Below are 12065 nucleotides of genomic sequence, written 5' to 3' on the forward strand. Positions count from 1 at the left end.
GGATGGATAGGTATATATAGACCCAATGGCCGTATACATATTTCTTTTTGGTATTGAAAAGATAAATAAAATTCTTCTTTTTTGTAAAGTATTTTAAGTTTGCACTTGGAGGATTAATTTAAGCAAAGATTAAAGGATATGTAAGTTAAAATATGCAATCACTCCCAATATATTACTAAATTTGACATTTAATCCTCGTACTTAAAAAGATTGTCACAGGGATTGGATGCATATTTTGACCATATGTGGGACTCATTAACGAATCTGAGTAATAAAGGACCAAATGCAGATGTCATGTGCAGAAAGAAAAATGCAGAAAGCAGATCAGATATTTCTTTTGGATGATACTTTTTAGCAGACTTTTTGAAGACAATAAAATAAAATAAAATAAAATAAAATACAACTTCAATCAGTAATAAAGCATTAGTTGAAAAGCACACATTGCTTTTCATTTTGCTTTTTCATTGGATAAAAATGTGGTATTTTAAAATTAAAATATACCAACGATTTATTTAATCATCGAGATGATTAGTGTCTAAATATCAAGATTATAGTAAAATGACATAAATATATTTAACCACTCGACCAATTAATGGATTTTTAAAAAGTATAAATGTGTACGGTAAAAGGCTGGGCATTTTAATTTGGCACCGAATTCATGCATCTTTCCATGTCTTACAAACAGAAAACTGCAACATTTAGCACCGAATTCATGCACCTTACTCAGGTTATTCGACTTTAAACAACTCCTTTCCTCCACTCACTTAATATATTTATACCACTTAAAACAAGAAACTCATGCATGCATGTTAGAGGCTTCATGGACCATGTTACACTTTCATTTTGTTTTATAGATAATATAGGATCGATAGTATCATAAATAGAAATGAAGCTAACGGAGAGTTGTAATCGGTGAGTGATCGACGGATGAGCAATATTAATGCATTTCTTCTCCATAACGAGGTAGGGTGAAGAAAAGTTAAGGTAAAGTGGTTTCATTAGATTCATCCCTTCTCACGGTCTTGGTCGAAAAATTTTGTAACTTTTGGAGTTGGTGTTGGTGTAATAGAGATATAATAGTTACTTGTATGTCGGTAGGCTTGATAGAAACGATCAAATAACAACAAATTTAACTCTTACAGATCATATAGGTTCACTAAAAATCATACCAACAAGTTGTGACTTACCGAAGATCAATAATAGATATTCAAGGCCCTTCTTTCGGAAACAATTTCTCTATGTATTCTGGAATTTTTTAGGTTTTGAAGATTCGAAGATACTATAACATAAGCATGAAACCCTACAACTTCATAAATAACCCTAAGGGTGCGTTTGGTTCACGGAATGTAAGATTATCAGTGGAAATAAAAGATTATCAGAGAATATGATTACTGGGAATGTTGTATTTTGTGTTTGATTGGTTTAGCAGGAATGTAAGATTACCGTGTTTGGTTAAATGAATAAAATATTATTGAAATGTATATTTGACCAAATTGTCCTTATTATATATTTGTATAATATTACAAGTTGAAAAATATTTATATATTTTATTTAAAAAATTTAAATTCATAATATTTATATAATTTTTTTTACAAAATTAAAAATATAAAAAATATTTAATGAAAGGGTAAAACTTTATTTTAACTCCTGAACTTCATATAAAATTTTAATTATAGATTTTTTTTGTAAATCTAAAATAATTAAAGGATAAATTTGTAATTTAACCTTCATATAAATTTTTATTATTCAATGACAGAAGAATGATATTTTTGAAAAATAATAAAAAGTTAAGGGTATTTTAGTCCAAAACGCCAGTAATGTTACAATACCTAAGGGAAATAGGGATGGCAACGGTCCGGGTTCGGGCCGGGTATTGGTCCCCCCGTCCCCGTCCCCATTTAAAAAACCGATACCCGTCCCCGTTTAAAAAATCGCGGGGATTTAAACGGGGATCCCCGTCGGGTAATCGGGGAAAACCGCGGGGAAACGGGTATCCTCGTTTAGCATAAACGGTTATTTAAACGGGTATTGGGCCGGGTATTGGGTCGGGTATTGGGTCGGTATTGGGCCGGGAATCGGGCTGGGTATATATATATTTAAATTAAATATATATTTTTTATTTAAATTAAATTTATTAATATTATATATATATATATATATAATTATTTTTAATATTTATCAGGTCGGGTATCGGGGCGGGTAATCGGGTAATCGGGGCGGGGATTACCAAACCCGTCCCCGTCCCCGTCCCCGTTTATCATCCCCTAACCCGACCCGTTTAATTCGGTTTTCGGTTTTCCCCGTCGGGTTCGGGTTTTTTTGCCAACCCTAAAGAGAAATGAGATAATGACATTCCCGATAATATATCCAAAAAATCTACTATTAATAATAAAACATTACCAAAAATGACAATCCTAATCAAACCAAACGAAATAATGTGGATTTTATTTCCGGAAAATCCTACATTCCCATCTCTAAACCCCCTAAGATTGTGAAATGCAAAGCATTAATCGATAGAGATGCCGATACGTCGCCGTCACTGACGGGATGATGTGGATGTACTCACTAGTTGCTACCACCAGTAATACTATGTACTTTTCATTAAATTAGTGCATTGACATGTGATGTCAGTTGAAAATAATTTAAATTTAATCTATGGTTAGAGTTTCTGCTATTGAAGTTTAATTTATTTCTAATAAATATAATAATATATTTTATTCAGGGGTATCTAAGCCTACCTATCCCATGGCCCACCATGCCCGAAAAGAGTAAATTACTTATTGAGTCACTCATTTATTATTTATTTTTTGTTTTAATCATTCAACTATTATTTATTTTAAACCACACTTAATGTTACATTTGGTTATACTTTGATCTCTCGCTTTAACATATTAACGTTGATGTTGATGTATCATCATAAGATTAACATCATTGTTAGTTTTTTAACAGTAGGTAATCAATATATATATGAATTTTTTTAAATAAATTTATTATTATGTTTATATTGACCTTTCTAGATTTGCAACTAATTTTATGATTATATCAATAATTAATAATTGTAATATATATTTTGAATATAGTCGTTTTACTGATATTTATTAATGTTTTATTTTCATCGTGTATTAAGAACAATATGCTATGAAGTATGATCAATGTTTGACCTAAAACTTTTTTTCTCTCGGTTTCAAGGTTTTATCTTGATTAATCCGGATCGATTCGCACCGCACACCTGGTTTTTGTGGGTAAGTCTCCTAACGGAGATTTTATGCATACACAATGACTCAAACTCGAAACCTTACTTAAACGATATCAAACTGCTTATCACTTGAACCAATTCCTATTGATTTTGACCTAAATATTTTGTTACACCGGTTTGTATGCTCGAACCATGTATAGCATTAGGCTTAAATAAATAAACCTTAACTTGGAATGGATCCGACCAAATGGAAACTTAATGATTCCAAAGGGAATGCAATTGAATTAGCTTAAAGTAATGGATGCGACGTTTAAACATATTTTTGGGTCACTAACCTTGTATTATTTTACAATAAACAATGTTTTCTTCGAATCTTTTCTCCTTTTTTTCTATTTTTCTATTGTTTTTTTTTGTTCTGCCCAAACAGTATTTGAACCATAATTTTTTTCTGCTTTTTTAAATGGTTCTTCTCTCCCTTTTTCTTTTGTTCATGGAACAAATTTATCTCTTGTCTTGACAATAGTAACAAAAAAAAGTAAAAATAATAAATAAAAGGCTTCAGGTTAATTAGGGATGGTAAAAAAATTCGAATTCGACGGGGAAAATCGAAAACTGAATTAAACGGGGACGGGGAAAAATCGTTTATGCTAAACGGGGATGGGGACAGGTTTGGTAATCCCTGCCCCGATTACCCGCCCCGATACCCACCCGATAAATATTAAAATTAATTATTATTATATATATATAATATTAATAAATTTAATTTAAATTAATATATATATATATATATATATTTAATTTAAATATATATATATCCGGCCCGATACCCGTTTAAATAATCGTTTATGCTAAACGAGGATACTCGTTTTCCCGCAGTTTTTCCCGATTATCCGATGAGGATCCCCGTTTAAATCCCCATGGTTTTTTAAGCAGGGACGGGTATGAGTTTTTTAAACGGGGTCGGAGATGGAGAGACTAATACCCGGCCCGAACCCGGCTTATTGCCATCCCTAAAGTTAATAAAGTGGTAAAAACAATGAAAGGGTAAAGGTACAAAATTTGTTCACTAATGGAAAAATAAATGGGAAGGCAATTTTAGTAGAAAAGTAAATCTCAAGTCCCTCTATCATATTAAAACATCAAGTTTAATATGTAGTCTCGATATACATTTAATTATAAATTTTATAATATCAACATTAGTCCGGCACACTCAATCAAATAAATGAATAAGAATAAAAAATTATGCTTGTTTAGGCTTAAATCTAAAAAAAATATAAAGTGTATAGTGAAGAAAAAGAAAAATAAGGGTTTTGGTTTTATTAATGCTGGTGGTAATACGTGGGTTGAAAAGAAAAGAAAATGGTTTTAAATATTAAAAACGTGGGAGGAAGACTTGGTTAAAAGAATCTGAATTTGAGAAGGGTAGAAAGATGGAACGTGGGTTTGGTAGCAGTGGCGGCTTTAAAACATGGTTTTTAGAACCGAATCGGTTAACGAACCGGTCATGTTATCGATTTATTGGTTTAATCGGTCGAGTCGGTCTGACCAGTCGGAAGAACCGGACGAATTCATAATTATTTAAAAAATTAAATAAAAATATCAAAAATATTTAATAAAAAAAATTTATATCACAAGTCATATTCAAAGCAAGTTATAACATATATAAGTTAAAAACCATAAAATCAAGTGAAACAAAATGATTCAAATTAACTACAACATAATATTTAAGGTAAAACATATTAAATAATAAATATAATTATATAACTATAATTAAAAAATAAATTTGGAGTTAAAAAAATCATAACAAAATGATATTGTTTGGTTTAATTTTTTTTAAACAATCACACATGGTTAAGAAACATAGAAGAGCATCCCAAAAGTCTAAAGAGTAAAAATATGAGAACAAAAAAATCTCACATTGCTAAGAAACATAGAAGCGCATCACAACTAACTTCTATAAATAATAGAGGTAATTTGACATTCTAAATCATAGAGCCTTTTGGTGAGCATTGAGTGAACTATTCTTTCACTTCAATCAAGCTCGAATTTTAGGCTTCAATCAAGCTTCTAATTTTTTTTGAGTTCAAGCCTTTTTGAGTTCAAATTTCAATATTATATTTCGAGTTTGAGTTGAACTTGATAATTTTTAGCTTGTGAGTTTGAGTTGAGTTGAGCTTACTTTTAAAGTTTTCAAGTTCGAGTCGAGCAGCAATACTCGAGTTCGACTTGGCTCGTTTAACAAACGATGTTGTTTGGTTTAATTTTTTAAAAAAAATAAAAATCTCGGTTTTTCCCAATTTTTTTCGATTTTCAGCCGGTCCGGTTCGAATGATTTAACGGTTCTGGCCGGTTCACTAATAGCGGTTCAACCGATTTAGATTAAACCGAACTAAGTAACGGTTCCCGATTGAATCGGTCGATCCGATCCGATTTTCAAAACAGAGATTTAAAAAGATAGTGGGGGCCATGTCCCACCCCCAATTATTAAAAAAATAATGTACATATATTTGTATACATATAATATATTGGGTAAATTATATATTTAGCACTTAATATATTATTTTTATTTCGTTTTAATACCTAAATTTTAATTTTTTTTAAATTATACGTAGTATTTAGTTTAGATTTCTTTTGGTATCCCACAATTAAAAAGTAATGATAGAGAAGAAAATAAAAGAAAATAAACAAAGATAAAGAAGAAAATAGCCTTTATAAGACTAAATATCCCAAAGCAAATAAAAGCCAAAAACAATACATCTGTCAAGTTTCACCTTAATGAGTATTTATAACTTGAGATAACCAAAAGAAAATAAAACACCTAACGATAATCCTAAGAAAATTCAAATACTTAAATCCAATTAATAGCAATCTAAAATTCTAAATAATTTAGAGATAATTCCTAATTAAAATAATAATTCTCAAACATTTAAATTCAATTACAATTCTTAAACCATAAAGAGTTTTCGTCTGCTCGTCATTTCTTCTTGATTCTGCAGGTCACCTTCAAGAAGTTGTCGCTGACTGAACTGCGGATTTTACCACGTCGACATCGTCATGCCTATGTGTCCAGTCTTGGTTCCAGAAAATAAAAAAAAACTGCAGAACTTGCCCTTTAAATGTTGTTTTCTAGAAAATAGAGTCATGCACAAAATTAAACATAAACGACCCAAATCAGCAATATCAAAGAGATAACATGGAGTAATTAACAACAAAATAAAACACTCATCGACTTATTTATTTGACAATTAATTAAAAATTAGCATTAATTGTTGATGTGAAAACTTAAAAATAAAAAAATAATAACTAGAATATATTATGTCAGTATTAATATTATTTTATAACGATTGATGATTAAAACATAAACGAAATGTATGATCAAGTATAATTTAAAAGGAATAATAGTTGATGATCAAGTTACATAATAGATAAACGAATAAATAAATAGTTTATCTTATTAAATTTGTACTAATCTCATTAAATTTTAACAAGAAAATAAACTACATTGAGAATAGGCCTCAACACTCATTGACGTTGTAGTTTCCAGAATTCAACATATCACCTGCGCAGCCCTTTCCCAAATCTCCCTCCCTCGCGCAACCATTTTTTGCTAGAATTTTGTTATCATTTTCAACGTTATATCGTTCTGCATCAAAGTATGGTTTAGTTTTTATAATATTTATCGGATAATTTGTGTTTATGAGATTTATTATTAAGGATTTTAAGTTTAGGGATTCATAGATTTAGAGAGATTCAAACAATGATAAGAGAGACGGTCGTCAATGGAAGTTTGGTGACAGGTGGGTGACCATTCGATAATGGTGAAGACGGCCGATGACGACCGGTATGAGAATTGGAATGAAGGATTTTAGAGTTGAGATTTTTTTAAAACTTTAAAAAAATTAGGTTTTTAAATTAATAATATTCTTATTGGAAAACTTTAAAAATATGAGAGCGACACGTGTCAGTTAATGATCAAATTTGACGGCGGTTATAATATAAGCACCTAAAAGTGTGACGTTAGAAACGTTATATACCTATTTTTAACAAAAAATATTTAGACACAAAATTGTATTTTGAAATATAGTCTAGGCACTAAAAAAGTATATTAAGTATTTTATTTTAGTTGAATCTAAAGAGTTACCACTCAAAATCAGTTCGAATCAAATAAAAAAAGTCAAATTTTCAATTCAACTTAGTTTTGTTTATCCTAGACTGAACATTATTTCAATTGACACAATTAATGTTAATAATAACTACGAAATGATGTATAAGCAAAGGGTACGAAACGATAAAAGAAAGGGTAATTTGCTCCAAATATCACTAATCATTGGGTGTTGGTTCGAAAATGTCTCTGACATTTTAATTTTACAAATTTAAGCACTGACGTTTATATTTTATTTCAATTAAGTTACCCCACAGTTAATTTGTTAACGGGACGCTAACATCGCATAAACAAACCGTGACGGTGATGATATGGTTCCCTCACCAAAACGATGTCGTTTTAGTGGGACTTTCTTCTTCTTCAAGATCTCCAAATTCTCCGTTGACAGAGAAGCCATTGAAACACCACGCCTTTGTTCTTTTTATTCTCCTTCCTCTCAAATCATCATCCATTGTTGTCCCAGCAAAACCCATCCTTTAGTTTCTCTGATTTCCCATGGATTCCATCGCAATTCGCAAAGCAGGTTTCTTGTGTCGAGAAATGAGTCTTCGCTGCTAGGTTTAAGCCAATTAGTTATTCGGCTAATCTCTACACTTTTTCTGTGGAAAAAAAAAAGTTTTGACTGTTCGATCAAGGAAAAAAGAAGACAAGTTGAAAGTTCATAGATGACTCATAACAAATTCTTAACACAATGGTTAAGTGTTTACTTCTTAACTTAGCACAATAGTTAAGTGTTTGGCTTTAGTTCCTAGAGGTTTAGGGTTGGAATATCATGGGAAGTTTTTTTCATTAATAAAACGAGCTTTTTGAGCATTAAAACGATCATGCAAAAACAAAGTCGTTTTGGTAAACATGTCATCACTATCACGGCCCGTCCATGTCATGTCAACATCCCGTTAACAGATTAACAACAGAGTGACTTAATTGAAGTAAAACATAAACATCAATACTAAAATTAGCAAAATTAAAACATCAATGACATTTTCGAACCCACGCTTAAAGGTCGGTGTACCCTAAAAGAAAATTGAATGCCATATCAATATAAGAAAAAATATAATCAGTTTTCTCTTGGGGTAAGGGTTTACAGTTGATGTTATTACAGGGAAAACCTGAAAAGCCATCAAAATGCAAGACTCAAACAATGCAATTATATATAGGCAAACAATACCCCATGTATTTAGAACAACAATACAGTATAATTTACTACATGATCCTAGTGCACCAAAAATCTACAAAACCAATGTATTACATCGTGCCTCCGCCATCGTGCACAAGGGCATCGTGCCTCCACACACCTTCATGCATCAAGTTTAAAGAAAAATACATCTAACCTATCAAGTTTAAAAAAAAATACATTCTGGAATGCCATCTTCAATCAGGATAACATCACCGACACCAAGAAGAAGAACAAAACCCAAAAACAAGGTATAATATCCTTCAGAACCGAAAAGAACTACCACGAACACCAATGGCGCACATACTTGCTCAATGCCTCACCTTATCATTGTTTCAACATTATCCTCGACTTCAGAAGCCATTAACAACGCAAATGCTCAAACCCTGACCTGTTAAGGTTACATCAACAAATGAATTAAAGATGACAGCTGAGTTTGTTTGATGATATAATCATATAAAAAGGTTCATCACATAATCATATAATCAAACAAACCTACATCCTGTGAAATCTTACTTCAATTACAAAGTCCATTTAACAAACTGGAAAAAGTTAAAATAACAGATTCAACACCAAACTCAAAATAAAGTCCAAAATCAATTTAATTAGATTAAAGAATAAACATCATGGGGAACTCCTAAGAATTAGATGAAAACCAATGAAGAATCAAGCTTACACATATCTCAAGTGATTAATGATACAATAAAAATAAAAAATATATAAACTAACAGAAATAACAAAGAGAAGCAGATATAATCCAATAATAATATCTACCAATAGAAAACTTTAATGGACAAATGGTTGATACCCTGCAAAATCAACAACACATTCTCCGGATAAGTAAACAAATGCATTAAAGATTACAGGCTGTGAGTTTGTTTGATGGTATAATCATATAAAAAGGTTCATTATATAACCATATAATCAAACAAACCCACAGCCTGTGAAATCTTTCTTCAATTACAAAGTCCATTCACCAAACAGGAAAAAGTTGACAATAATAGGTTCAACACCAAACTCAAAAGAAAATCCAAAGTCAATTTGATCAAATTAACAACAGCGGTTACTCAATATTCTCAAAGAATAAACATCATGGGGAACTCCTAATAATTCCATCCAGATACGTATAGAAACAACAACAAAAATATCATTTCATCCTGACAACGGATCTCTTAAATTACAATAATCTTATTAATCAAAGTCAAGGCATCATAAATTACAATCATCTCATTAACCAATGAAGAATCAAGCTTACCCATAAGTGATTAACAATACTATAAAAATAAAAAAATAAACCAAAAGGAAAAACAATGAGAAGCAGATTTAGATCTAATCATAATATCCACCAATAGAAAAATTAAGTAGACAAATGGTTGACGCCATGCAGAATCAACAACACATTCACCGGACAAGATAAGCAGCGGATGCAAGTGTCCCCCCTAGTAAGAGTAGGAGAAATCCGCATGCATCTGCAGCACGAGGCTGGAATGATGACATGAATAATCGAAAAAATCAAAACCCTAAATATACTGTCAGTAAAATGCTCGTCAGGGTGGCTGTCAAAGGAAGTGGGACGGTGGGAGTACGGGGATTCAGATGATGGCTCAAAATTGGGATTCACCATCCCATCGAATGACGAAAGGACATACTTTTTATTCTCCTTTAGCTCCGGGAGGAAAAGAAGAGGAGACATTCAGGGAAGGAAAGGAAAGCTGCGAGCGGCTATGAGATAAAGGAATGAACTGAAGCCCTAAACTATATATATATATATTGGTATTTAAAGGGATAGGAAAGCTGCGATCCGCTCTAAGGAAAAGAAAGGAATGGAAACCCTAGATTATATAGAGTAAATTATTAGTTTAGTATCTCAATTATTATTTTTATTTCATTTTGATATCTAATTTTTTTTAAATTATATATGAGGTTTATTTTTTTTAATTTAGTATCGTTCATTAAAAATTTAATGGTGATGTTGAAAATTTGATTTTTCACCGTAAGAATATAATACGTCATCACGAAAACATAAATTACCTCTACTGTAATTCACCCTAATATGTTTTAACAATTTTATGATTGACAGAGACCAGAGGGTTTAAACGGCCATGGTTTCCCTAAACAAAAAAATAAAATTAATTAAAAATTATCATTAGTTATTGATGTGAAAAATTAAAAATAATAAAAAATAACTAAAAGATATTATGTTAGTAATATTGTTATTTTATAACGACAGATGATTAAAATATAAACGAAATGTATGATTAAGTACAATTTAAAAGGAATAATGGTTGATGATCAAATTAAATAATACATAAACGAATAAATAAATAGTTTATCTTATTAAATTTGGACTAATCTGATTAAATTTTAACAAGAAAATAAACTACATTGAGAATAGGCCTTAACACTCGTTGACATTGTAGTTTCCAGAATTCAACATATCACCTGCGCAACCCTTTCCCAAATCTCCCTCCCTCGCGCAACCATTTTTTGCTAGAATTTTGTTATCATTTTCAACGTTATATCGTTCTGCATCAAAGAATGGTTTAGTTTTTATAAATATTTATCGGACAATTAGTGTTTATGAGATTTATTATTAAGGATTTTAAGTTTAGGGATTCATAGATTTAGGGAGATTCAAACGATGATAAGAGGGACGTACGTCAATGAAAATTCGGTGACATGTGGGTGGCCATTCGATGATGTCGAAGGCGGCCAATGATGACGGGTGACGACGATATGAGAATTGAAATGAAAGATTTTAGAATTTTAGGAATCTTTTTAAAACTTCAAAAAAAATTAGGTTTTTTAAATTAATAATATTCTAATTTAAAAACTTAAAAAAATATGAGAGCAAAACTTGTCAATTAATGATCAAATTTGACGGCGGCTATGGTCAGACACCTAAAAGTGTGACGTTAGAAACGTTAGACATTTTTTTTTAACGAAAATTCTTTAAACGTAAAATCGTATTTTAAAATATAGTCTAGGCATTAAAAAGTATATTAAGTATTTTATTTTAGTTGAATCTAAAAAGTTAACACTCAAAATCAGTTAGAATTGAATAAAAAAAGTCAAATTTTGAAGTCAACTTAGTTTAGACTGAACATTATTTCAATTGACACAGTTAATGTTATAATAACTACGAAATGATGTATAAGCAAAGGGTACGAGAAGATAAAAGAAAGGGTAATTTGCTATAAATATCACTAACCATTAGGCGTTGGTTCGAAAATGTCTCTGACATTTTAATTTTGCAAATTTAAGCATTGACATTTATGTTTTATTTTAATTAAATTACCCCACAATTAATTCGTTAACGGGATGCTAACATGACATAAACAAACCGTGACGGTGATAGTATGATTCCCTCACCAAAACGATGTCGTTTTGGTGGGACTCTCTTCTTCTTCAACATCTCCAAGTTCTCCATTGACAGAGAAGCCATTGAAACACAACGCCTTTGTTCTTCTTATTCTCCTTCTTCTTCCTCTCAAACCTTCACCCATTGTTGTCCCAGCAAAACCCATCCTTTA

The sequence above is a fragment of the Hibiscus syriacus genome, unplaced genomic scaffold, assembly GCF_006381635.1.
Source record: "Hibiscus syriacus cultivar Baekdansim isolate YM2019G1 unplaced genomic scaffold, ASM638163v2 tig00012370_pilon, whole genome shotgun sequence".
NCBI lineage: Eukaryota > Viridiplantae > Streptophyta > Magnoliopsida > Malvales > Malvaceae > Hibiscus > Hibiscus syriacus.